Source organism: Pinus tabuliformis, chromosome 5_2, assembly GCF_031772625.1.
Source record: "Pinus tabuliformis cultivar Carrire ecotype Pingquan chromosome 5_2, CPIR1, whole genome shotgun sequence".
In the NCBI taxonomy this organism is placed as follows: Eukaryota; Viridiplantae; Streptophyta; class Pinopsida; order Pinales; family Pinaceae; genus Pinus; species Pinus tabuliformis.
The window spans coordinates 1,147,669,149-1,147,695,475 of record NC_142306.1 but is presented as its reverse complement, the minus strand read 5'-3'; positions in this window follow the sequence as shown (position 1 = coordinate 1,147,695,475).

The window sequence follows — 26,327 nt, the reverse complement described above, 5'->3', positions numbered from 1 at the left end:
CTTCCACCAGGAGAGCAATGGGATGACTAAGGTAAAATCATTTTCAACATTTTCCTATTTTAATTTTTTTGTTTTTGTTTTTGTTTTTATGTCATCCCAAAACTGATAGTAAAAGTTTCAATGCAGATGTGGGTCCACAGCGACCAACTGCTCTTTGGCCTTACGAGAGGAAACAACCAGCTGCAGCGGCGCCAACCCCACAGGACGAATCAGCAGAGACCTTGGTCGAGTTGGAGAGTCATCTAGAGCGCTTGATAGGAGACATTCCGGAGACCAGCATAGATGACATTCCTCGTCGACTTCAGCGCTATGTGATTGGGGTCCCAAGACCTTTTAGGAGGTTCCTTTGTAAAGTGGCCCGTGCAGTGGTTTCTTATCGAGATCATCACCAGTGATAGGATGATCGTCTATTGTAGGCACATATGACATTTTTTGCTTTTTGTACTTATCATTTTTGCCGATCATAAGGTGTTTTTTCAACCTATGATCGAGGACGATGTATATTTTGACACACTCCTATATTATACTATATCACTATTACCAACTTACCTTGTTAAACATGTTATGGAATGTTTTTAAATTTACATGTATGATTATTGCAAATGTCTACTTAACATTCGAGAAGCAATTGCATCTGCTAATGTATTTAAACATCTCGGAATATGTTGATATTCAATATAATCAAATTCACGTTCCAAGAGACACACTCTCAAAAATAATCTTAATAACACTGGATTTCTAATGGCATATACTTTGTTAAGCTGTAATACAACGAGTTTAGAATCTAACCTCACTATCAAACTCCGAATCCCAAATGAAATCGATTCAGATAATAACTCAATCACTGCACTATACTCTACAATGTTGTTTGTTGTTTGACCGAGGCTTACCTCATGCATAGATACCAACTCGTCAGAGGGCGAATAGATAACCCAAGCTGCAGAAGAAATGTTCTGTGTATTACGACAAGCACCATCAGCAAAACCAATGTATGTTTGGAGAGGCATCGACATCTGCAATATCAAGAGTAAAACCAAGATAAGCAGGAATAATGACGAAAAACACTCTCTAAGCTAAGCACACTTTTAAAACTAAAACACACCAACTAGAAAGAAAACTAAACTAACTAAAAATCTCCACACCCATTTTTAAGCATAATACCTCTTCAGGTAAATACCATTTCTGGGTTTACCTAAAGAGTCCCCGTCAAAGTTCACCAATTCATAGGCCCCTTTTTCCAGCTTTTGCTTGACAACATAGGGACCATGCCACATAGGAACGAATTTTCCAGCGCCTAATTTATCATTAGCTTGATTGTACAATAAGACTAGGTCTCCTTCCGAAAAATTTCGAGGGGTCACATTTCGATCATACTGAGCTTTAATACGTTTTGCGTGAGTTTTGATCGCCAATGCAGCATCACGTCGATTCTCATCTAATTGAGCCAAGTATAACAAATGTTTCCTCTTCGGAAGTGGCTGGAAGTAACTCGATGGCCATTTGCAATGACGGGATTTCACATTCAATGGGTAACACAGCTTCCAGACCATAAACTAGTTGGAAAGGAGTGAACCCTGTTGACGTTTTTACTGAGGTTCGATACGCCCAAAGCGCTGAAAATAGCATGTTATGCCAATTCGACCGATGAATCCCAATGATTCGTTGGATCATGATGACTAAAACTTTGTTGATGGATTCAACCATACCATTAGCTTGTGGATAATAAGGAGTTGAACTATCGTGACGCAAGCCAAGTTGGCCTGTAAGTTCGGTCATCATAACGTTTCGAAAATGACGCCCATGATCAGTGATAATCGCTTGTGGAACACCAAACCTAGCAATTATATGATTGAACACGAAAATTGCAGTTGTTTTGCCGTCTGCCTCAAATGTAGGCATCGCCTTGGCCCACTTGGTAAAATAATCTACCGCAAGGATGATATACGCATGCCCCCCGGCCGAGTGAGGGTTACATGTAATAAAATCGATACCCCATTTGGAAAAAGGACCAACGGAAATTATAGGGTGGAGAGGAGCAGGTGGAGCGTGCATCTTTCGATCAAAAATTTGGCAGTTGTGGCATTTTCGGACCGCGTTAATACAATCTTTAAACAAAGACGGCCAGAAGTAGCCAGCACGCAATATCTTTTGGGCTGTGGCATACCCAGACATATGACCACCACACGCTCCAGAGTGATAGTCATTTAGAACCCTTTCAGCTTCCTCATGAGTTAAACAACGTCGAAAAACAGAGTCCGCCCCACGACGATAAAGAGTATCTCCAATAATTCTGAATTGTTGGGACTGGAATCGTATTTTTCGACGTTCTGACCTTGAAATTTCTGGCCGAAAGGATTGGGTCTGGAGATAAACGATGATATCCCCATACCACGGATCTAAAGTGCTGATTAGAAACAAGGATTCGTCCGCAATGGGCTCCTCCGCCACAGTTTCCGTGTCAGCACGCGGGAAGTCACACATTAACTCCGCAAAAACTAAAGATTTCTTAGACTTAGATTTTTCAAATTCCAAGTCGAACTCCTGCAGGATCACAATCCATTTGGAGTACTTGCCCCCTAGCAATTGCTTGGTCAAAATGTAGATCATAGGGTTGCAATCAGAAATTACTGTAGTTTTACATAGTAAAATGTAGTGACGAAAACGTTGGACAGCTTGAACAGCTGCCAATGCCAATTTCTCCACATGTGAGTATTTTAGCTCAGTTGGATTTAAAGTTCGACTAAGGTAATATATCACATGTTCAGTATTGAATTCGTCTTCCTGAACTAAGACCATTCCAATGGTGGAATGAGAGGCGGCGAGATACATGAAGTAGTCCTGGTTGTAGTTGGGAGGATGCAATAATGGTGCATGGGTCAACGCGTGTTTTAGTGCATCAAAATATTTCTGAGCTATCTCATCCCAATAGAATGGAGTATTTTGTTTCAACAAACGGGTAAAACCATTTGTAACCTCGGCGTAGTTAGGAATGAATCGTCGTAAAAAGTTTGCTTTCCCTTGCAAACTTTGGAGTTGGCGAAGACTCGAAGGAGGAGGCAATTTGATAATAGCTTCAACCTTCGAGGGATCGACGCGAATGCCGGCTTTTGAAACAACAAACCCCAGCAATCGACCGGTTTCTATACAGAAAACACACTTGTGTGGATTCAACCTAATCCGATAATGCCTACACCTCATAAAGATTGCTCGTAAATGGATGAGATGATCAGCTCGATGTAATGAATGAGCAGGCAAATCATCGAGATAGGGTTGCACAATGTGCTTGATGTCATGAAACGCATAAGACATGGCCATTTGAAAAGTTGTCACGGCATTCTTGAGCCCAAAGGGTAATTTGCAATAAGAAAATGTCCCCCATGGACAAATGAAAGCCGTTTTTGGTTGATCGGCAGGTAGAATATTGATTTGATTGTATCCAGAAAAACCATCCATGAAGGAGAATATTTCCCTGCCGGCACAATTATCAATGATTTGATCGATATAGGGAGTTGGGTAATTGTCCTTTGGACAGGCTCGATTAATGTCCCTATAATCGATACATATTCTTGTTGTCCCTTGTTTTTTATTAACCGGAACAATATTCGATACCCAATCCGTTAATGGAATCGGGTAAATGAAACCTGCTTTGAGTAATTTTTCAACTTTTGCTTTAATAGCAGCAACTTTTCTTGGGTGAATCTAACGCAAACATTGCCGGACGGGTTTAGCATCCAGGTAAGTCTTGATTTCATGCACAACAATTGCGGGGTCGATTCCTGGCATTTCCTCATACGACCAGGCAAACACGTCGCGGAATTCTTGAAATAGGGCCTTATATATTTGAATTTCATCTTCCGTACACGAGGCACCTATATGAATGTTTTCAACAATTCCGGGCTTAACCGAAATATCAATAGGAATAGTTCGAGAAATGTTTCCCAAATCTAACTCTGGATCAGGATTTTTCATTGGATTCTGAGGTTTCTTGACATATTCAGTCGTAAAAATTGATGAAAAATCATTTTCAAAATGATCATTCTCGGGTAATAACGAAGATCTGTGATGGAGATCTTCCCATGGTAAATCATCTACACTTTCACGAATTTGCTCATCATAGTGAACAAGTTCGGAAAACGTTGTTGAATCCGAGTTTGATGTGAAAAGTGATTCCTCATGGACCACATTCATTAAGTCAATTTTGGTTGAAGATGGGTCGGAAAACGACTGCACGGCTTGATACACAATTTCATATGGACTCAAAGGCATAACATCACCAAAGGAGTCTATCTCAGATTCAAAAGGTATGATCAAAGGATCATCATAAACAATGGTGTCTAACGAAATCATATAAATGGTTGCAAAAGAAGACGATGCGCTGATCGGAGGAAAAGGAAAAGTTCCCAGTAAATCGGCATCTTTAACTAGTCCTACTCCAACATCCTTATACGGGATAGTCGTTTTACCGACATGCTGAATGCTTTCAGAAGAGGCTGGGTTAGAAGAAAAGTAAGCCAGCTGGTCTATTGTTACGATCTTTCCATTATGAGGAAACTTTATAACCCGAAAGACAGATGAAACGACAGCTATCATAGCGTGAGACCAACTACGACCCAAGAGAAGGTTGTAATCTAGAGGGGCATCAACCACCTCCACATCTAGATTAACAGTTTTTCCTTCAACCCCTATAGGTAAATCCTGTAAAATGCCAAAAGGATGAAACCCACGGCCATCAAAGGCCTTTAGAATCGTCAGGGATTGATTTAGCGAAGGAGAACCAAGCGATCTCCAACACTGTATTGACATAATACACGTTGAGGCTCCCTCATCAATCACAGTCCTATGAATAGGCTTGTTTTTTACTATCACTGGGATTTGGAAAGCCATTTGATGAGGTAAGCGCGGTGTACTATTTTCTAGATCGAAAATTATTAGGTTCAAGTCCTGAACGTCAACAGCTCTTATAGCCGACAAAAGCAATTTACGTTGTGCTGGACATGATTGCAGCACTTCCAAAGCCGACATTGCTGAAGGTGAAACAGCTAAATGCTCAACACTGTTATAGTTATAAGCCGCTCTCGCATGTGGATTGAAAGCTGACTTTCGAAGAATACCCTTGGCGGGTAGTTTGATTACTAAGTCTGGATTAGGTTTCTCGATCTGTAGTGGATCAGAACTGGGAGCTGAGGTTGATGGGTTCGAATGAGAAGATTCTGCTTCTTTACCATCAACAGGACTTTTACTACCATAATCATGCGATCGAGTCGCAATCCTAACATGGGACATCATCAGTATGGGTTCTTCATTGGCATTCGAGGAAGAACCTATCATCTTACTATCTCGACTTGGAAAAGGATCCTTCAAAACAGCAGGCGTTTGGGAAGCTTTGACAATATTTGCAACCTCTGCACGATGAGGGCAGTCTCTTGTAAAATGCTCTTCGTCACAAATGAGACAAGGATAACGAGGTTTGCGTTTCTCATCATTTGATTCTGCTTTTTCTGTTTTCTCTTTTGAATTTTTATCTGTTTTATTTTTCTTCTTTCCTTTCTTCTTACCACCGGATTTTGATTTGGCTGTAGATGACTCTACAACATGAATATCGGCGGAAATCTCCATGGAAGAATCTCCTGTCGGGGAATCTGGCAAGGTTATGATAGGAGAAGAATTCTTGGAAGACTTCTTCTTACTTTTGGCGGTAACCGTACCAATCATACCATCAGCGGCATGAGACCCTGAAGGAGCTGCAGCGATTTGATTTTGCTTAGGAATATCGGGGATTTTCTCGTGTAACGTACCTGACTGAGTATAAACCAAGTCAAGGTACTGTGCTTGAGCAATTACTTGCTCCTCAATAATGACTCCAACCTTAGCTACATCCTCAGTGATCTTTGGCAATAAAGATTTTACAAACCATTCAGCTAAGATCTGATCCGAAATAAAAACCTTCACTAAACACCGTTGACGTCTCCATTCATGAATGTGATCTGAAATGTAAGTGGACGTCGACTGCTTTAATGAAGTTAGTAATTCCGTGCCATTGTCATATCTGACTGGCAACTGAAAATGAGTTAAAAACGAGGTAGCTAACTAACTAAAGTTATAAAAAGTGGCTCGCGGTAACTCAATGTACCACTTGGCCGCAATACCAATTAGAGTGCGATGGAAAATCCTTAAACGAATTGAATCATCTGAAATGGAGTTAGACGCACACCAGAGGTGATAAGTCATCACATGGTTCGACGGGTCCTCTCCCGATTTTCCTTCAAACTTAGGAATATCACTAGGCAACTTATTCGGCATTGGCGGCCAAAACGGAAGATAGTTAATGGGATCGTTCGTTAGGCGCAACAAGTCAGGCAAGTCCAACGTTGCAATAAACGGTAACTGACGATTAGGGTCCCTAAAACTCTGGGTCATGAGACCAGCTCCAGGAGGAGGATATCCAGGATAACTAGGAATAGGAATTGCATTTGGGATATTGTATCCTCCCAGAAAACCAGGATTAACCGGACCATACTGGGGTTGTTGAGGTTGTTGATATGTATACCCAAGGTACGGTTGATACTGATAGACTGGCTGCTGCACAGTAGGACCGAATTGGTACTGTCCCTGGTACGATTGATAAGTAAATTATGGTTGACTTGTGACAACCGTACTTGAACCAGGTTGTCCTACAGGCATCTGAACCGAAGTTTGAATCATGGATCCAGACTGAGGTAAATATGTCTGAGGAGTAGATACAGGAACAGTAGAAACCGGAGCTGTCGATACTCCAGAAGTAGGTGGGGTAGATTGAACAGATGTTGCAGCAGCCGTTTGAGGTGGAGTACGAGGCGTACTAGGCCCAGGCTGAGAAACTACCGAAGGTACAGAAGTTTGAATAGTAGACTGGACAGGTTACTGGGGTGAACCAGGAACTAAGGGTTGTCCAGTTTGAGATGACAACTGTACATTCGGTTGCAAGACCTGTTGAGTTTGCGATGGATCCCACACTAAGTTCATTTCGGGGTATGGACCCATAACAGGTTGAGAATATTGAGGACCATAACCGGGTTGAGGGTAGGGTTGATAATTCAGAGGTACATTTCCCGTTCCTTGAACATATGTTTAACCAGAAGGTGGTTGGAAACCTTGGTTCGAGTACTGACCTTGGGGTTGATACCCTTGAGGCACGTACTAATAATGGGGTTGACCTTGAGGTACATATTGATACTGGGGTTGACCTTGAGGTACATATTGAGTCTGGGATTGACCTTGAGGAACGTACTATCCCGTAGGTATGTACTGTCCTTGAGGTTTCCCCCCCGACGCAAATTGGGTACCTTGAGGTTGCCCCCCAGGCGATAATTGAGGATTTTGAGGCTGCCCCCCAGGCGGTAACTGGCCACCTTGAGGTTGAGGATTAGGAATAGTACCTGACATCATGAGAATATCTTCTACACTCAATGGCTTAGTACCATTGTTTCCAGTTAATAGCCCTTGTTCAATGGGTTGAGGAGATGCTCCCGCAAAAGTACTAGAAAGTGACTGATACCCAGAGGGAACAGAAGGATCGCCGTACAAAAAGGATTATGGCGATTGAGTAAACATGGATGACTGCCTTGACATATTTAACGGAGGATAGTAACCTCTAGGTGTTGGGTGATAAGGAATAGGAGGTGGTGAAAAACTTAGCCCTGGGTTTTCCAAGAAATTAGTCAATGAAAGATACCAAGCACTACTCCTAGGTGGACTGTAAAAAATTGATTCACGCTCCCTAAGTTCAATAACAGGTTGATTTTCAGGGATAGGGATGCCTACTTCTTCTTCCGGAGTAGCAAGTTCTTCGATAGCTATAAGTCCAGAAGGAAGATTTTGGGTAATTATTCTTTCTACCCTGGGTGAACCAGGACCACTAGAAGTTGGAGAGGTAAACCCCGATGTTGGGGTAGCAGCAAATTCACTTTCAGGTTCGGATATTTCAGGTTCCTCACCTATATCACTAGTAGATGAAAAGCTACCAGTAATTTCGGAAACAGACACTGATTGTGGATTATAATCTACTACTAAAGCTTGAAAATCAGGATGTACCACCAAAGAAGACTCTCCTTCTTCAGGTGACCCAACTCTACTGTCTCTAGGAGTTACGAGGGCTCTTAACCCTTCAGGCTGGCTCGGTGAAAACTCAGGAGGTTGGCCCCGAAGTCTACGGGACTTCCTCGGTAATTCAGCCACGATTAAAAAATTTTAACTACTTCACACGCAAACAAAGTAAAATCTCAATGAAACCACCTAAAGCCTCTAAAGAACCAAAGAAATTTGAATCACACGCCTAAAGAATCTAGGAGATCAAACCGCACACAAACAGTAACTTTCCATACTGAAAACACTAGTTGGTGATGAAGCCCAACGTCGCAAAGTTTAATACAGAAATGGAAATTGGAACAGTTACCTCGAAAACCTGCTTAATGAATAGACTGGCACAAGTTCCTCCACTAAACCGTCTCGAGTGAAGAGAACCCCCAGAAAATCCAAGTGAGTCTAGCCGACGTCTGCTCCAGGTACAGTGGGATCTTCCCACCACTGTCACCTTAGGAAGAATCCTATAGAATATGGTCACTAATGTTACCAACGGAAACAAATATACCTGGGGAAACAGTCTACGATTGGATACACACGCAAGGGCAGAGTAACAAGCTCAATCCCCTTGAAGGCTCCTTGACATAATCCAAGGTTTACCAACAATTGACCCCAGGCTCCTCGACAATGGTTAATCCGAGGTTTACCGTTTTTAATACGTGAATATCTGGCGTCGTTCCCAATGAGGAAGGATTGATTCCCACACTGGTTCGGACACGATCTCGTGCTTCTCCTTTAAGAGGAGCTTTCCCAGAGCATAAATGCAAGAATTGGATTTCTCTCCTACCGCAAGATACAGCTACTTGTTTGTTTTACTGTCTTGGAGAGTTAATTACTCCCTACTCCAAGACACTAGCCTAAGCTATATTGGTGTATCAGAGCCCTAGAAATAAAAATATTACTAGATAGATTTTACTTTAAGCGTTATTTTTATTGGTTTTTATTTAAGTCAAGAGGTGCGGAGATGAAACTCGTGGTGTGAAGACTCGACTCGAAATCACTAAAAAATGCACTTAAGATGATTAAGCAATCTTTTCCTTTCAATGAACTTCTAGCTAGGAAAGAGTTTGAGAATGCAAATACTTGTAAACACAAATCTTTCTTAACAAACAAATTAAAAGAAGAGCTTTTTGTCTTTTCCAATGCACTCAAAACGAGACAACTAGTTATTTTCACAAAAATTTCCCTTTTCTTTCAAAACACTCAAACACTACAAAAACAAACTTTTTCCAAAAGAGATTTTTTTTTATTTTTTATAAAACACTCAAAACTATGGAAATGACTAATCTTGAGATCTATAAACTATAAAAACCTATTTGAAGTCAAAGCTTACAAGATGTCTTTTTCAAGGATGTTTTACTTAGCTACAAGCAAACTAAGGACTAATTTGTCCAGAATCACAAATCAGTGAAAAAACAACCAATTTTTGTTTTCTTTTCTAAAAATGAAATCCAAAATTTTAACACAAGATTTTTCGAAGTTTCATAAAGAGAAAACACAAGGTGGATTCCTCAACAAAGGTAGATTTTGCAAATGGTCAGACTCATAAGAAGGACAGTAAAAACCAAGGTGATCTGAGGCTTCTACAGCTTCTAAGCTCTAAGCTACTACAAGACCAAAATGAAAATCAAACCCAACAACCAAAACTTCTAGGAATTTCACCTAAAATCCTAACACCAATGAAATTAACCTAAGGAAAGCTTCTGACAGGTTATATGCAGGTCTGGGTAGGGGATAATAATATCTAAACAAAAACTAAGCTGACTAATAGAGAAAATCTTAGGTTTTCCAAAATTTTGACAAGGTACGCAGGCCCACAGTTCACATAGGTGCGGTACCGCTCTGTGCGAAAAGCAAAAGTGCGGATAGGTCCACACTGTGTTGCAAGCCGAGGGTGTGGTCCTCTCCCAAAGTTATGAAAAACAAAAAATAATCTAAGATCTACTACATCTACCCAATTCCACACATAACAAGCCAAAAATAGAAACAAAAACACAGTTTCTCAGGTCAAAGTAAAAACAAGGAAAAAATCAAGTCCCCAACGGAGTCGCCATTTTGTCACACGGAATGCGTCGATCTTGCGGACAAGATAGACCTTCATAGAATCTAATGATATCTAGTGACAAGCAAGCCAATCAAAAACTATCTTTCTCTAAATATGCATTTATAAACAAAGGAAAACAAGTGTTTAGGCCTACCTTGGGTCCAATGCAAGTTTGTGGAAGCCTCGCTCCTTTGATCCAAATGAGCTCCCTTGTTGCGAATCTGCAAACACAAAAAAGAAAACAAATTAAATAGCACCTGAAAAGCCAATATCATAAAGCATACTTAACATGATGATCAAGGAATTCATGAAACAAAATGACATAAGACAATTTGTTGAGAAAAATGAATCTGATTGTATTAATTCAAATCAAAGAAGAACTTTACAACCTGTGCCTTGATGTTGTACAAACTCCTCCCAGGGTCCAACAAGAAGTCTCCTCTACTTTGACAAGTTTCACACTCTTCCCAAAGAAGCCAAAAAGGTACGTGATCTCTCCTTTCAAGCTTAACTAGGAAGTCTCAATTCCACCAGCATTTACCCTCAAAAATGTTCAACTTCTAACCTCTCTAGCAACCAGCCCAATGCCTTAATTTATAGTGCAATGGAGGGAAGTTACTAGGTCCTCCTTCAAAGGGATAGCTCCTCTCATCAAGGGATTAGCTCCTTCTCTTTTGGGATGCATGAACCACCTAAGAGCGACCAATCCACGTCAAAATTCCTTCTAAAATCATCTAGAATTAACCCAAAGTGATTTTTTTAGAATAAACTTGCGCCTTTTTGACTTTCACAAGAGTCCGCACCCACTCCTTTAGGGACAGAGCGGGCAGGTCCGCAGATTTTGTGAACAGGGGGTGCGGGACCGCAGGAAACAGTGAGAGAAAGTGCGGAACCAGAGCTTTGTTGATTTTCAATGTCTTTCTCCCATTCTCAAAGCTTGACTTGAAGAGCTGAGGTCTGAGACTTGCTTAGGAGGAGAGTACAAGTGATGATAGACCCATACTGACTGCAAATAATCATGGTGACGATATTTTTGTGTAACACAAAGAATTGGATTTTTCTTTCCATCGTCACCATCTTCTTGGCCGATCATATGCTTTCACTTGGTTGTTTTACCCTTGCCTGAGGAACCGTTGCAATGAGTGGTCTTATTATCCAACCTCTTGAACTTTGTGTGTTTTGAGCAGTTCCATCATGACCGAAACCAGTTACTACCCTTTATACCACTCATTACTCCAAGAAAAGTCCTCTTTCAGCTCTTTCAAATTCCCAAAACATGAAAATATTTCCACGCACTTGTCTTTTAGAACTCGTAAAAGTAAATGAAAATACGTCTACTCAGTATAAATTTAACCCTTTTCCGGAATGAGATAGACTAGATATGGAAAAGGAATACTTTAGTAAAACATGGCTAAGAGGTTCACTTGGGTATTTTTTTCTACCTTTTCGGACCTAAGGGACTACCTGCGAAAAGGGACATTTGGAGTTTTCTTTTTCGCCTATTTTTCAAACTCTATAAACATGAAAAAGATGTCGAGTTTTACCTTTGTTGGACTTGTAAAAACATCAAACAACAATGGACTCGTGTATGATGACGACATTGAACCACTCCTTCTCAAGGTTCATTAAATATACTCGAAGGGATTCATCCCAAGGATGAACTTGCAGATAAATAATATGTTATCCTCCTCGAGCTTGTTAAAAAATAAAGAGGTACTAACCAGTATGGTTGGGGAAATTGGGGAAATTGGGAAAATAAGGGATTCCATTTTTCTAGTGGCAGCGAGTCACTCTTGAACACGACACTTTTCCACTTCATCTCCATGTTTGTTGGGTTGGGTAATCTGCTTGTCTTTTGGTTATCATACGTTTTCAAAGCCTCCATTTTCGGTTTTGGGTCAATGCTTCCAACCCCATTCAATGTCGTTGGTGTGTTCAAGAGAAGTCATTCAGTTGATCTATGATGCAATACTCTTAAGTCTTCATTTCATGTCTTCCTTTCCTGATCCAGTTTCATGTTAGCATCATTATGTCTCAATCATCATACCCGTTTCGTGTTGTTGATGGGGGATACATCAAGGCCCTCCTACGATGGGTCACTTCTTGTCGACATCAACACATCATCCAAGAAGTTGACTTAGAAACACACCTTTGGTACCTTCGTGCTTGCATACATCAATGGCAAGTTTCCTCACTCTCGACGACATGTTTACATCAATGGACTTCAACCAAAAGGTTATGTGTGGTGTTTGACATCAACTCATTTACTCACACCATACAGATTGTACCATAATACCTTGGGAGCCATTAACATCATCGGTGGTTTCTATTGCGTCTGTTAATCACTTACATCATTGGCCAGTAATTAGATGGTTTCTACCATGTTCGACTCCATCTCATTGATTCACATGGTTAGACTCATACATTGATTGGTCATGTGGACGAGATAGAAGACCTCAGATCTAGTTTCATCCTGGGCTGCGATTTCAGGAGTTATACAATGATCACAATGTATGATGGTTGTGATCATATAGACAATCATCTAGTCATGGACCCACCGGTTGCATATGTGGACACGTCTTTTGATCATTATACATGTTATGTTAGTTTATGAGCTGAGTATGGGTATGCCTCCCTCAAAAAGCAAAGATGCCATGTTGTAAATGTATTGTAACAGATGAAGCTCGTTAGTTATCCTTGATCCTGAATTGTCACAAGGTAAAGCACTTCATTCATCAGTCATCATCTCTGACTTTGTGCTTTAGGGGGAATTTTGTTATAGGCCATTTTTTCACATCTGATCAGTGAGCCTCCTAATGGGATTAATCAACATCCTATTCCCCCTTGTCACCATCTTGCACAAAGCCCTAAGCATGTTCCCTTCATCCCCTAGAATTTTAACCCTAAACTACATCATTTGAGTGAGTTTTAGGACCAACGCTCCATGTATTCCTACTGGCGTGCGATCACCTATAGGTTGCTCCCCTTTGCACCTGTGTTGGTTCTATAAATCCAAGAGAATGATCGAGATTCCATAAGCTTCCCCTTCTAGGAGTTTCTAGAAGTTGTTTTAACTACTTACCTTTGATAATAAAAAAATCGGATCCTATCCTACACTACTTTGGAGTTTTCACAATTTATCCTTTGATCCTATCCCTCCATCAAAGGTGGATCTCAAACCCTAGATTGGTAATTGGATAATAACTCCCAACTTACCCTACTTCTCTATATATTCCCAGCCTTCTATGTGGTTGGGGGTTGGATTTTGGAGAGTGATTCTACCCTTATGTTGTTGTAGTGAGTGGTCATCATATCATGCATTTAGGGTGATTGGAGGTGCATATTGTGACAAGGAAAGGACAAGTCAACAACTTGGAGGAGCTCTTCTACAAGATCAATTGCTACTTATGGTTGTAATCTCCTTCCATTTATATTAATGCAAAGAATTCATTGTTTTCCTATATGTGATGTTGTTATTTCATATATTTCAATACCATGTTGATCTATTGAATGAAGTACTTAGATGATATTGCATATATCTCGTAGTTTCTTGGCTTGTGTTATCTGACTGTGCAGGTTCTAATTTTGGCATTTGGAGCTGGAATTGGAGCTTCCAAGCTAAAGAAGGAGCGAAGTGTGTGAAGGATTCCAAGTAGGCCTCACTCCATCATCTATTTACTTTAAGGAAAAGCATTGGGTTCCTTGTCTCTCTGTTGTTCTAGGTTAGCCACTGACCTAGGGGAGATAATTTTTTCCGCAATTGTAAATCCCATATAACAAAAACTATGGGCCCTCTTGGGGTAAATTGGTACATCAACTTCCCAGGGTCGTAACTTTGGCATAAAATATTCGTTTGATGTGCATGATACCTCGTCAGAAAGATCTATCCGAGGACTATAACCTTCAATTGCAAATGTTTCTCCAAGATTGAAATTTTCTTGTTTTCCAAAAAAAATATTGTTTAGTGCCTCAAAACGGCTCCAGAAGTTTAGGACCTGAAAAACTACAAAATAGTAAATTGTGCTAAAATTAAGGAAACTGAAAAACTGAAAGAAACAATCCAAGTGGAATAGGCAAGTGGCCACCAATATCCACCTGGACTAATTTTCCTATGAATGGAGGGATGTATTGTTCCTCATTCATTCAAATAGATTTATCCATGGCATGGAGTTGGAGTTATTGATTTTTTGTTATGAACCAATTGGTAAGCCATGTGCTTAAGCTTTGGAACCAACTTGGGATTTTAGTCAGTGAGTCATTTGCTTGGACTTTGGAGTTGGCTGGATTTCTGATGGACTCAAATTTTAGCAACCAATTAATGAGCCTTGTGCTTGGGTTCTGGAACTAGTTGGGAGATGTTTCAGTTCAGGTGACTAGTTGGTGAGCCTTGTGCTTGGGTTCTAAAACGACTGGAAACTAAATTGGTTATGGCCTATAAGGGTACCTAGAATCCCTAGAAGCAACATTAGCTCATGGAAGCCCAAAGTTGAGATCGTTCTTGACTATTCGTAAGATGTCCTAGAAGGTGGGCACCACCAAGGGATTGGAGGGATGCAAAGAAGGGGTGTGCCACTTGGGCGTAGGTTTTGGGGGAACTGTGAATTTGTGATTAGAGCATTCATTCTTGGGATGGTACCTTAGTTTTTGTTGTATTTCTATTTTCTGGTTTATATCGTTCCCTGTGGTGTTGTAGCCCCGACTCGAGGTTGACATTTGGTGGAGATTATGAACCATGAGGTCTATGGCTAGGTCGAATTTGGAGAGCTCGTAGCCAGTTAGACATTTTATTCAAAAAAGTGTTTATTGTGTGTAATAATATATTTATGTTCTCATGTGTAATTATGTGTTCTAATTATAAACCCTAATTTGGGTATTTGTTACCGTGTGATGGATGTGTTTGAATGATTATGTTTCCTGCCCAAGCTTTGGAAAAGGTATGTGGATGACACCAATGTTATCTGGTCTCATGGCCAAGAGGAATTAGATCTCTTCTTTGATCAACTCAACAATCAATCCTCGGCCATTAAGTTCACTAAAGAGCAGGAAGTTGATGGATGCCTCCCTTTCCTTGATATTCTTATTTCTAAGAATAGTGATGGTTCCCTCTCCCACCAAGTTTTTCGAAAGAAAACGCATACGGAGCAGTATCTTCATGCCAGTTCCCACCATTTCCCGAGCTCAGAAGATGGGGGTTCTCAATACCCTTGCTACCAGGGCCCTAAGGATCTCGGATAAAAAGAGTTTCGAGAAAGAAAAATCCCATCTCCTTGATGTCTTTGTTGAGAATGGTTATAGTAGATACATGGGACAGAAGGCTTTCCTAAAAGCTGCCAGGAATTCTCTTACTAAAAGGGAACCAAAGGAGCGGATTCCAGGTGTCCATCTTCCGTTTGTTCAGGGGACCACTGATAAGATTGCAAGGATTCTCAAGATGCATAGTGTCCCTGTAACCTTTAGGCCCCTTAACACCGTTCGTATGTCCCTCAGATCTACAAAGGATCCTATCGACCCTAAAGATATGAAAGGGGTATATATTATCCCTTGTTCCTGTGGGAACCCCTATATTGGTGAGACGGGTCGCTCCATCAATCAAAGGATTAGTGAACACACAGCTGACCTTAAGCATAGGAGATCAAAGTCTTCGGCTTTAGCTGAGCATGCGAAAAAAACCAATCATCATGTTTGTATTGAAGAGGCTAGTGTCATTGCTAGGGTTTCTCAGTTCCATCATCGGAAATTTAGGGAAGCTCTGGAGATTGAAAAGAGGCCGAGCAATCTCAATAGAGAGGATGGTTGGAAAATCAGTAGATGTTGGGTCCCAGCTCTCTCTTCCTAGTCGCTTCCTTCCTTTCCACCCCTCCTCCTCCCCTCCCCTCGTTTCTGGTCTCTTCTGTTTATAATCAGTTAATTATTTTATCTGATTGTTTCTGTACCTTTTTTTTTAACCTAATATTATTTTATTCTAGTTAGTTAATATTTACAATTATTTTATCTAATTAGTTTCTGTATTCATAATTATTATTATTATTATTATTTTAACTTATTCTTAGTTATATATATATATATATATATTTTAATGTATTTATATATTTTTATTTTACATTTATGATTTTATTCTAATGTATCTTTTTTTTTAATAGTTATTCATATTAAGGAATTTAGACTTCTGTGATCCATAACATTGTTTAGAAATCTTCGGCAAAATCACATAACCAATATTTTGTCGACGCGTTTCGAACCAACCAGTGTGGTTCATCGTCAGGACAAGATGAAGAACTGATCTGGCGAAGCGAGAATAAATAGATTGTGCAGAGATTCCAACAGCTAAATCCTAACGGCTAATTTTGACCAGGTCAAACCCCTAAATTAGATATTTAATATTTCTCGAAGAAAGTAAAATAAGGTAAATTAAGGAAATTCAATTGTTAATTTAAGAAAAAGAATAATATTAATATTATCCCAAATATTAAGAAAAATGGATATTCTAATAATAATGGTCATATTATGTAATAATTAATCTATAATCCCTTAATATTCCAATATAACCTACAAGTAAAGAAAACCCATTACTAATAATATTAGAATTTATTTATCCTAGGTAATTTATTAATAATAATCTAATGGTAAGATAGATCATGATTTTTAGAATAACAGTTCTTCATCTTGTCCTGACGATGAACCACACTGGTTGGTTCGAAACGCGTCGACAAAATATTGGTTATGTGATTTTGCCGAAGATTTCTAAACAAAGTTATTCATATGTTTTATTCCTTATTTATATTTGCTATGTATTTATTAATTTGTTAATGACTCTATTTATAGTTAATTATACATTCTATTCTAATAGTTATAGTTTCTATGTATTTATTTAATTGTTAATCCCTTTTAACAACCAATTAAATTAAATTATTTATATATTTATTTAGTCCCTTATTATAACTAACTTCCTATTAAATTAAATTATTTATATTATTTATATTTTATTTTCCAGATAAGGACCCTAGTCCATTTTAGCCGTTGGCCTAGCTAGCCGTTGGAGGCTCTGCTCAAGCTATTTAACATGCAAAGCTGGATCTGGTTCTTCAACTTGTCCTGACGATGAACCACACTGGTTGGTTCGAAACGCGTCGACAAATGATAGATCTTGTGATTTACGCCGAAAAATCTCTCATAAAAAAATAATACCATGAAAAAAAGCACACGCTTTTGTAAAACTAAAGGTAGAAAAATGGTCATAAATTTGGTGGAAAAACTACACAAAACCCTTGCATTAAATGGAAGATCATAAATAACTAAGTGAGAGGTATCTAGAAACTTCTTTTAAGTCTTAATTTTTACCTTTCAAATATAAAGAAAACCTAATTATTTCATGATATTACTACTTTAAAAGCAAAAACAAAAAATAAAAATATACACTATGAAGTTCCAAAAGCAAGCAATTCAATTAAAAAAAAATCATAAACCTAAATGTGATTACAAGATACCTAAAAGACCTTCATAATTCAAAAAAAGAAAAGAAGAAAGAGACAAATGACACTATTCCCAAAACAAGCCCAATACATTCAATTTTAAAGTTTATATTACTAGAGGCTACCCAATCACATCTTTAAGGATACAAAACGTGTGGTTGGATGTTATGTAAAACAAAACTTAACGACTTGTAAATACTTTTAAGTATGCCATACTTTTAAGAAACCTATCCCATACTTTACTTCTCGTGATTGCCACTTTTTATCAACCTGTTTTTGTAAGATGAGCCTTGGTTTTCTCATTCCATTGTTACCATCTACTTGGCTAATTGTTGGCTTTCACTTGGTGTTTTACCCTTTCCTGAGGAATCGTTGTGATGAGTGGTCTTATTAGCCTGCCTCTTGACCTCTATATGTTTTGAGCAATTCCATCATGACCAAAACCAATTGCTATCCTTTATACCACTCGTTCCTCTATGAGGAGTCCTTTTTAAAGTTCTTTTTCAGTCTCCCAAAACATAAAATATTTTCTAGCACTTGTCTTTTAGAATTCATTAAAGTAAATGAAAAGGTGTTTACCTAGTATAAGTTTAACCCTTTTTTAGACTGGATAGCTTATTTATGAAAAAGGAATACTTTATTCAAACATGGATAAAAGGTTCTCTTGGGTATTGTTTTACACCTTTTCAAACCCAAGGGACAAATTTACGAAAAGGAACATCTTGGAGTTTTCTTTTTTGCCTCTTTTTCAAACTCTCTAAACATGAAAAAGAAGTCAAGTTATGCCTTTGTTGGACTCGTAAAACTATTAAACAGTGTTGGACTCATCAAGCATGACGAGACCGAACCACTCCTCAGGTTTCGTTAAAAATACTTAGAAGGATTCATCCGAAGGATGAACTTATAGATCAAGCATATGTTATCCTCCTCAAACTTGTAAAAAATAAAGAGGTACTCGCCAGAAATGGTTAGGAGTTTGAGAAAAAATGGCATCAAACCTATTAATGGCAGTGAGTCGCTCTTAAACATGACACTCATTCACTTAATCTCTGTGACTACCAGGACTCCCTCTTCTACTTTACGAAAACCTCACCTCTTCTTGAGGTCACCTCACTGTAGCGTGAATTGGCCGTGGGCTCAACCAAAGACCTGACTCCCCGGAAATCTTGAACCCAATAGCCAGTCCTCTCCACGGGGAGTAATGACTCGTAATGGAAGAGGTGTTGGGCATGGAATCCCCCCACAGCATGTTTTGGGGCTCAAAGCCCAAGTTTTGGGTGATATTATTGTAGAGCTCCACGAATTGTTGCCGCGGAATGTATGTTAGAGTCATAGGGTTGTCCGCCCTAAGTATGAATGTAATGTCGGCCTACCCATGATCCGCGGACCATGGGATTGTATAAATAGAGTGAGGCTCTAAGTTGTAAAGAGACAAAATCATGATAGAGATAGAATAAGCGAAGCATAGGGAAGTGTCTAAGTGTATCTTAGGTCGTAGTAGTAGGAAGAGGCTCTGCCGCTGAGTGCGCAGAGGCCTAGTAGAGTCCGCAGTTGAGTGTGCGGACCCCTGCAGCTGAGTGCGCGGGCCGGAGTCGAGTCTGTAACCAAAGAAAAAATTAATAAAGAAAGGTTTTGTTACAAATTATGTGCATCTATTCTAAGTTATTACAGGTTTGATCTTAAATTGCAATTATATTGTTTATTTACTACGCATACTTATATGAATTGTGAATATTGTTAAGTGTAACTGAAAGCGTACAAATAAGCTAAATTAATTAGCTAATATCGGGCTACTAGTAAGGATTTGGGTAATGACATTGTCCAGCCCCCGAGTAGGGTTGCGCGAAGGCAGCATCCCAGGCTGCGAGGTACGGGTAAGCGCGCGTAGCGATGTATGCGCAGGGTAGAACCGCGGACCACTTAAAACCATCAGACATCTCTAGGGTGCGGAAACCTGGTTCTAGCACCCTCCCATACTACTTCGGGTGAGACCTCAGTTCGCGCTCCGTGGACTGTTGTTGAAAGGGCCAGCAGTATCGGAATTTTTTTGGCTAAATCACCTCTGAACCTGGGTCAGGCCCCAATAAGCCAACAAGACGAATTATTATCGCGAGACACAAGGGAGGGGGTCATAAGCGTCTGTATCATCAAATTTATTTTTGACGGAATAAGGAACACATCCTTTTGATTTATCATAAAGTTTACGATGCATCATGATATTCTCAAAGGAATGTGCTTCTACTAGGGTTTTGGGTTGGGGAATCTTCTTACCTCTTTGTTGATCACACCTCATTTAAATCCTTCATGATGGATCTTTGAGTCAATGTTGCCAACTCAATATCAATTTCGTTGATATGTTAAAGAGAAATTCCACCCTCAGTTGACATCTACTACAATACCCTTAAGCCTTACTTCATGTCTGTCGCTCCTAATCCATCTCTACATCATCACATTTTGTCTCAAATATTGATATTGTTTCGCGTCGTTCATGGGGAATACATCAATTCCCTCTTGTGACAGGTTACTTCTTGTTGAATCAACAACATTATCCAAGAAGTTGACTTAGAAACTCCCTTCAGTGCCTTGGAGCTTACACACCTCAATGTCAAGTTTCCTCGCTTTCGGTGACAAGTTCTCGTTATTGGCCTTCAACCGAAAGGTTTTGTGTGGTGTTCGACTCCAACTCATTTATTCGCACCGTATGGCTTGTACTTTAGTACCTTGAGAATCATTACCATTATCGATGGTTCCTCTCGCATATTGGCTTACATCATTGGATGGTAATCAAATGGTGTCTACCATGTTCGACTCCAACGCATTTATTCACATGGTTAGACTCGTACTATCGAGTGACGAGGTAGAAGACCTTGAATCTAGTTTCATCCATATGGGCAATATTACAAAGTATGATGGCTATTAAAAATTTATCTAAGCATGGATCCACAATATGTCATTAGTGGACATGATTCTTATTATCATACATGTACATGTAAATTGGCTTATATGCTGAGTATGGGTATGCCTACCTCAACAATGATATCATGATGATTATGTATTGTAACAGACAGTTGATGATCTCGACCAATCTATTCTTGATCCAAACTTGTCACATGGTAAAGAACTTCAGTCCTCAACCACTGCTTCTGACTTTGTACTTTAGGGGGCAATCTGTTACAGGTCATTTTTTCACATCCAATCAAATGGACTTGAAACTGGATCAATCAACATCCTTTGACACTTTGCATTCATCCCCTGCAAATCCAAGAGCATCCTCTCTCCAAAAGTTCCAAGAATTATGGGTTAAATAGATCAAAATCCTAATTTTTGGCCTTATCGCACTTAGCCTTCATGCAAAATACACAGTTGAAAGTTGTACACAGAGTAACTGCACTGACTAGCGCATTTTGCTTTCACTACAAGTGCGATGGCCCCTAGAATTTAGTAAAAATAAAAAATAATTTCAACTCTTCTCTTTCTAGAAGCTTCCCGACTGGTTTTAATTATTTACTGTTGGATTATATCTTGAACTCCTATTCTTGAGGTATTATCTCTTATCCCTAGAACTTACCCTCCCTCTAATGTGGATCTAAGTCCTAGAATGGTAATTCCCAAACCACCACTTTTACCTTATAAATTCACTGCCTCACATAAAGTCTAGGTTGGCTTTTGGAGTCTCTTAGTTATGCCCTCATGTTGTTGCTTTGTGCTTAGGGATCCATTATCCATCAATGCACTTGAATTTTGATTGAAGGCTTGCTTTGTGGCAGAGGGACAAAATAGTTGGGAGACATATACAAGGTTAAGATTTGCAAGGGTTGTATCTTCTCCTACATTCATTAATACAAAAAGTGCTTTGTTTTCCTATGCTTATGTCTCATTTATGCATATGTAGAACAATGCCTTCTTGACTCGTTGTTTAGAGATGTTAGTAAATGCTATTTGTATATTTCGGTTCTCTTGCTTGTTTTATTCATTTTACATGTTCCACTTTTAGCATTTAGAGCTGAAGATGGAGCATACAAGCAAGGAGAAGAGGAGAGCTTGTGTTGGATTCCAAGTAATCATTTCTTCCATATTCTAAACTCTCTAAGGAAACCATAAGTCTTTTTGTCTCTGTTTTTTTTCTAGATAAAGCCACTAGATCTAGGGAGTTTTCTTTTGTCCACAGAAGGAAATTATTTGTCAAACAGTGTGGATGAATTCCTCTTTTGACAAAGGTATCTTATAGACCCTAAGTTTTAAACCATTGACTAGAAAAGGGAATTTCTCTTCATCAATAGTCCAAATCTGCACAGAGCCATTGTCATGGAATTTCTCCACTAGGTATTGTTCTAGCCATATGGTCATGAATTTCCCTTGAAATATTTAAATTCGGCCATAAAGCAAGGCCCAATCACCTTCCTTAAAATCCTTAATTATATTCCCTCGTGCTGGTGCCTCTGCTCCCTCCCTTCGGCCCTGAGTTTTAGCTCGATCCCGCCTGGCAGCTCTGTTGTTGGGCATCCGGTGCCCCTGCACCCTCCTTCCTTCAGTTCTGCGCCCTTTTGTTGGCTCCCGCCTGGCAATTTTATGCTGTTGGGCCTTTTTTTCTTTTGCTACAAGCTGCCTCTTTCGCCTGTCCTTCTGAGTCTACTCCTGGCCTGCTATGGCCCCTCCGGAGGCGCCACCAGAGGATGCCTTTCAACAAGCCTTCTCTGATCTAGTGCGTTCTCTTCCGCCTCTGCGAAATCGCCCCTCTGTATCGAAGTTTGTTAAAAAATTGGAAGGGTTGCAGGAAGTCTCTTTGCCTCCAACCTTGCCTCGTCTAGTTGCGCTTGCCTTAGCTGAAAGAGGTCTTATTGGGCAGTTTACAGGCCTATGGCCCTCTCCTAAAACTGTCTAAAGGTGGGTAGAAAGGAACTGGTCAGACAAAACTCAAGGGAAAATCTCTATCAGATTTTGTGGAAAAGGATATTTTACTTTCCATTTCGAAACCAAGGAAGATAAGGATTTAATATTTCGAAATGGCCCTTATTTCATGGACTCCAGAGGACTGTACCTCAACAAGTGGACTCCAGATTTTGATCTGGAGCTGGATATCCCTAATGCAGTGCCTGTTTGGGTCCGCCTTCCACATCTCCCCCTGCACTGCTGGGGAGATGAGTCAGTGCGCGCCATAGGGAATGTTGTAGGGAAATATATTGACTGGAGCGAACCTAAAGATAACATGCAGGCCTGTGCTCACATTTGCGTTGAAGTTGATTTGGGGAAAGGCTTGCCAGAAGCCATCAAGCTAAAGGTGGATGATTGGACTCACATTCAGCAGCTCAACTACGAGCAAATTCCCTTCATGTTGTAGCTCTGATACCAATTGTTGTAGATCTAACCCAGAAATACAATAGATCTAATATGAAAATATAGCTCTGATACCACTTGTTGTAACTCTGATACCACTTGTTGTAGATCTAACCCAAGAATATTATAGATCTGATATGAAAGTATAAGATAATGCAAAGAAACCTAGAAATAATATGAAATGATTCTTTATTGATCAAACCCTTAAGGTAGGGCAACACCATACATTCACTCCTTAAGGAAGGAGAACACTCCACAAGCCATATGCTTGTTCATACAAGAATACTTCTCTTCATCTTCATATCCCTCCATGTGGAGTCTCTAGCCTCTATATAGGCCTCATACATACAATACCATGGGTCATTACCATGGTTCCCTCATACCATCAACTAATACCATGGGCCCATTACATTATTATTAACTACTTGTGGTCCCTTACATGACATGGGTTAACCACCTTATTTATTACTATAGCCCATCCCATTATTACATTATTACCTTGGGTACCTCCCTTGGTACCCCATATTATCCCCCCTAGGTACATAACATTCCACCCCCCTAAACATGTTTCGTCCCCGAAACATGGGAAGAACATAAATAATAAGATCTACTCAAGAGAGTAGTCCACTGATACCATGCACGTGCATCTAACCATCCAAGAGAAAGGTGAACCCTCGATCTCGCTGGTGCCTCGCTCGCTTGAGATGGAAGTTGACCGTGGCCGCTCTTCTGTGTTGATGTGTAGTGGGTGGATCTTCTCTCCTCGCGATCCGTCATGTGACGACTTGGTTTCCATCTTGATGGTTGTCTCGCTGGGTGATGTGGGTGATGATATGTTGAAGTTTTAACCCACGATGGCTTTTGCTTGACTTCACCCTGCTGTGGTGCCTGTTGTGGTGTCTTCTTTGTCAATATGACTTCAACCACTGAGCCCTCCTCTGATGTATCATCACCTATAACCTTTTCTTCTGCCGCCTCTGTTTGTGTTTGATTGTCGATCATCAAAGGCTCATCATCTGATATGTCAGTCCCTTGAACATCTTCAGCCTCCATGTGCTCTACCTGTTTATGGATGGAAATATCCTGTAATGTAATTTTCTTCTTTTTATACCATAGCTTCAGGAATTTTTTCTGCACATTAATATTGATAGTACCCACAGATTCCATCCAAGGATATCCCAAAACAACATCGATATTATCCATCTCTGAAGCATAAAAATCACCATGAAACACATACTTATCCATAGAAATCTTCAAATCCTTGTACACTTGAACATCCTCACCATCCACTTGTGTGTTTTCCACGTGTTTTGCTGGAATTTGAAATTTTTTTGCCAAGTTGACATTTATGAGATTTTGTTTGCAACTTGGATTTATAGACATAATGACTTTCTCCTTCTGAATCAATCCATGAACCTGCAATAAGGAGATACCAGAAGAAAATAACCCTTTAGGTTCCTTGGTTTCCTTCTTTTCTATAAAATCTTTGCTAGGTTGTGTGTCTGTCTATGTGATCTTATCCACAAGATTAGCTTTACGGTCAAAGTGGTCCATAAGATCTTGTTTGAATGTGTCCCAAGTCAAGTGCCTTTGATAGCAACGTTGATGCCATTGCCACCATTGCTGTCTTTCATTGTCCAAGTACATTATTCCCACACCCAACTGAGTCTCATCATCCATGATGTAATTCAATCTAAAATATTTCTCCATTTGTGCTAGCCATTTGGCTAGATGAGAGCCATCAAATTTATACAAGTCCCTGAAATTCTGACCTAGGGCCGCCATAAAGAAAAAATTCACTTACTTGGAGAAAATTTGGAATTGTCACAGTTTCGTCAATATTGCTCAGAATCTCTATTATAACCTATTTTTGGAAATGGAGCAACCATTCTGCATCTGCCCATGTGATAGAAATCCTGATTCAGACACTGGAATTACAGATCTGTGCTGCTACTTTCCCGCCGTCACCCAAAAATTCTGCAAAAAAGCGCTGATTTTAAATCAGCGATATCTCCCTCATCCGGACTCCGATTCGACTGATTTTTTTTTTGAAATTGGGTATTTTTTCCCAGAGAATCCAGATATGCAATTAGATTTTGCATATCTTCTACCAAGACGTCTAGATCTGCGCTGCAAACTCGCTGCCCTGAAAATTGTCTGCAACACCACTGATTTTTAAATCAGCGATATCTCGTTCATCCGAACTCCGATTCAACCGATTTTTTTTTGAAATCGGCTATTTTTTCGCAAAGAATACAAATCTATAATTATATTTTTCAGATATTGCACCAAAACGTACATATCTGACCTGCAAAGTCGCCGCCCCCGAAACCCTGCAAAAAAAAAAAAAAAAAAAATTCTCCACTGTTTGCCCAAGAAAGTGCTCTGATACCAATTGTTGTAGATCTAACCCAGAAATACAATAGATCTAATATGAAAATATAGCTCTGATGCCACTTGTTGTAACTCTGATACCACTTGTTGTAGATCTAACCCAAGAATATTATAGATCTGATATGAAAGTATAAGATAATGCAAAGAAACCTAGAAATAATATGAAATGATTCTTTATTGATCAAATCCTTAAGGTAGGGCAACACTATACATTCACTCCTTAAGGAAGGAGAACACTCCACAAGCCATATGCTTGTTCATACAAGAATACTTCTCTTCATCTTCATATCCCTCCATGTGGAGTCTCTAGCCTCTATATAGGCCTCATACATACAATACCATGGGCCATTACCATGGTTCCCTCATACCATCAACTAATACCATGGGCCCATTACATTATTATTAACTACTTGTGGTCCCTTACATGACATGGGTTAACCACCTTATTTATTACTATAGCCCATCCCATTATTACATTATTACCTTGGGTACCTCCCTTGGTACCCCATATTATCCCCCCTAGGTACATAACACTTCAAGTGTAAGGTATGTCACGAATATGGCCACTTTGCAAATCGTTGTCCTAAACTTCTTAATGTTGACAGTTCTCCACAGGAAGAACAATGGGAAGCAGTTAAAAAAGAAGAATACAAACCCTAACCCCATCCCTCCTCTTGATGTTGGGCTCTCCTTGCATCCCCTTCCCACTCCCCCTTCCAACCCCTCCCCCCCTTCTCCACCCCCCTCCTCTTCCCTTCCTCCCCTTCTTAGCTGGCCTAATCCCCTCTCCTCCTCTCCTTCTTCCAATCCCTTTCACCTCCTTTCCCAACCCGAGGATCCCCCTTCCCCTAAGATTCAATCTCCTTCAGAGCCTTCCCTCCCCTTATCCATTTCCTCTTCCCTCCCTTCTGATCCCCCTCCTCCAAAAACCACTAGAAGCAGCTCCAAAGAGCATGGATCCATTCCTG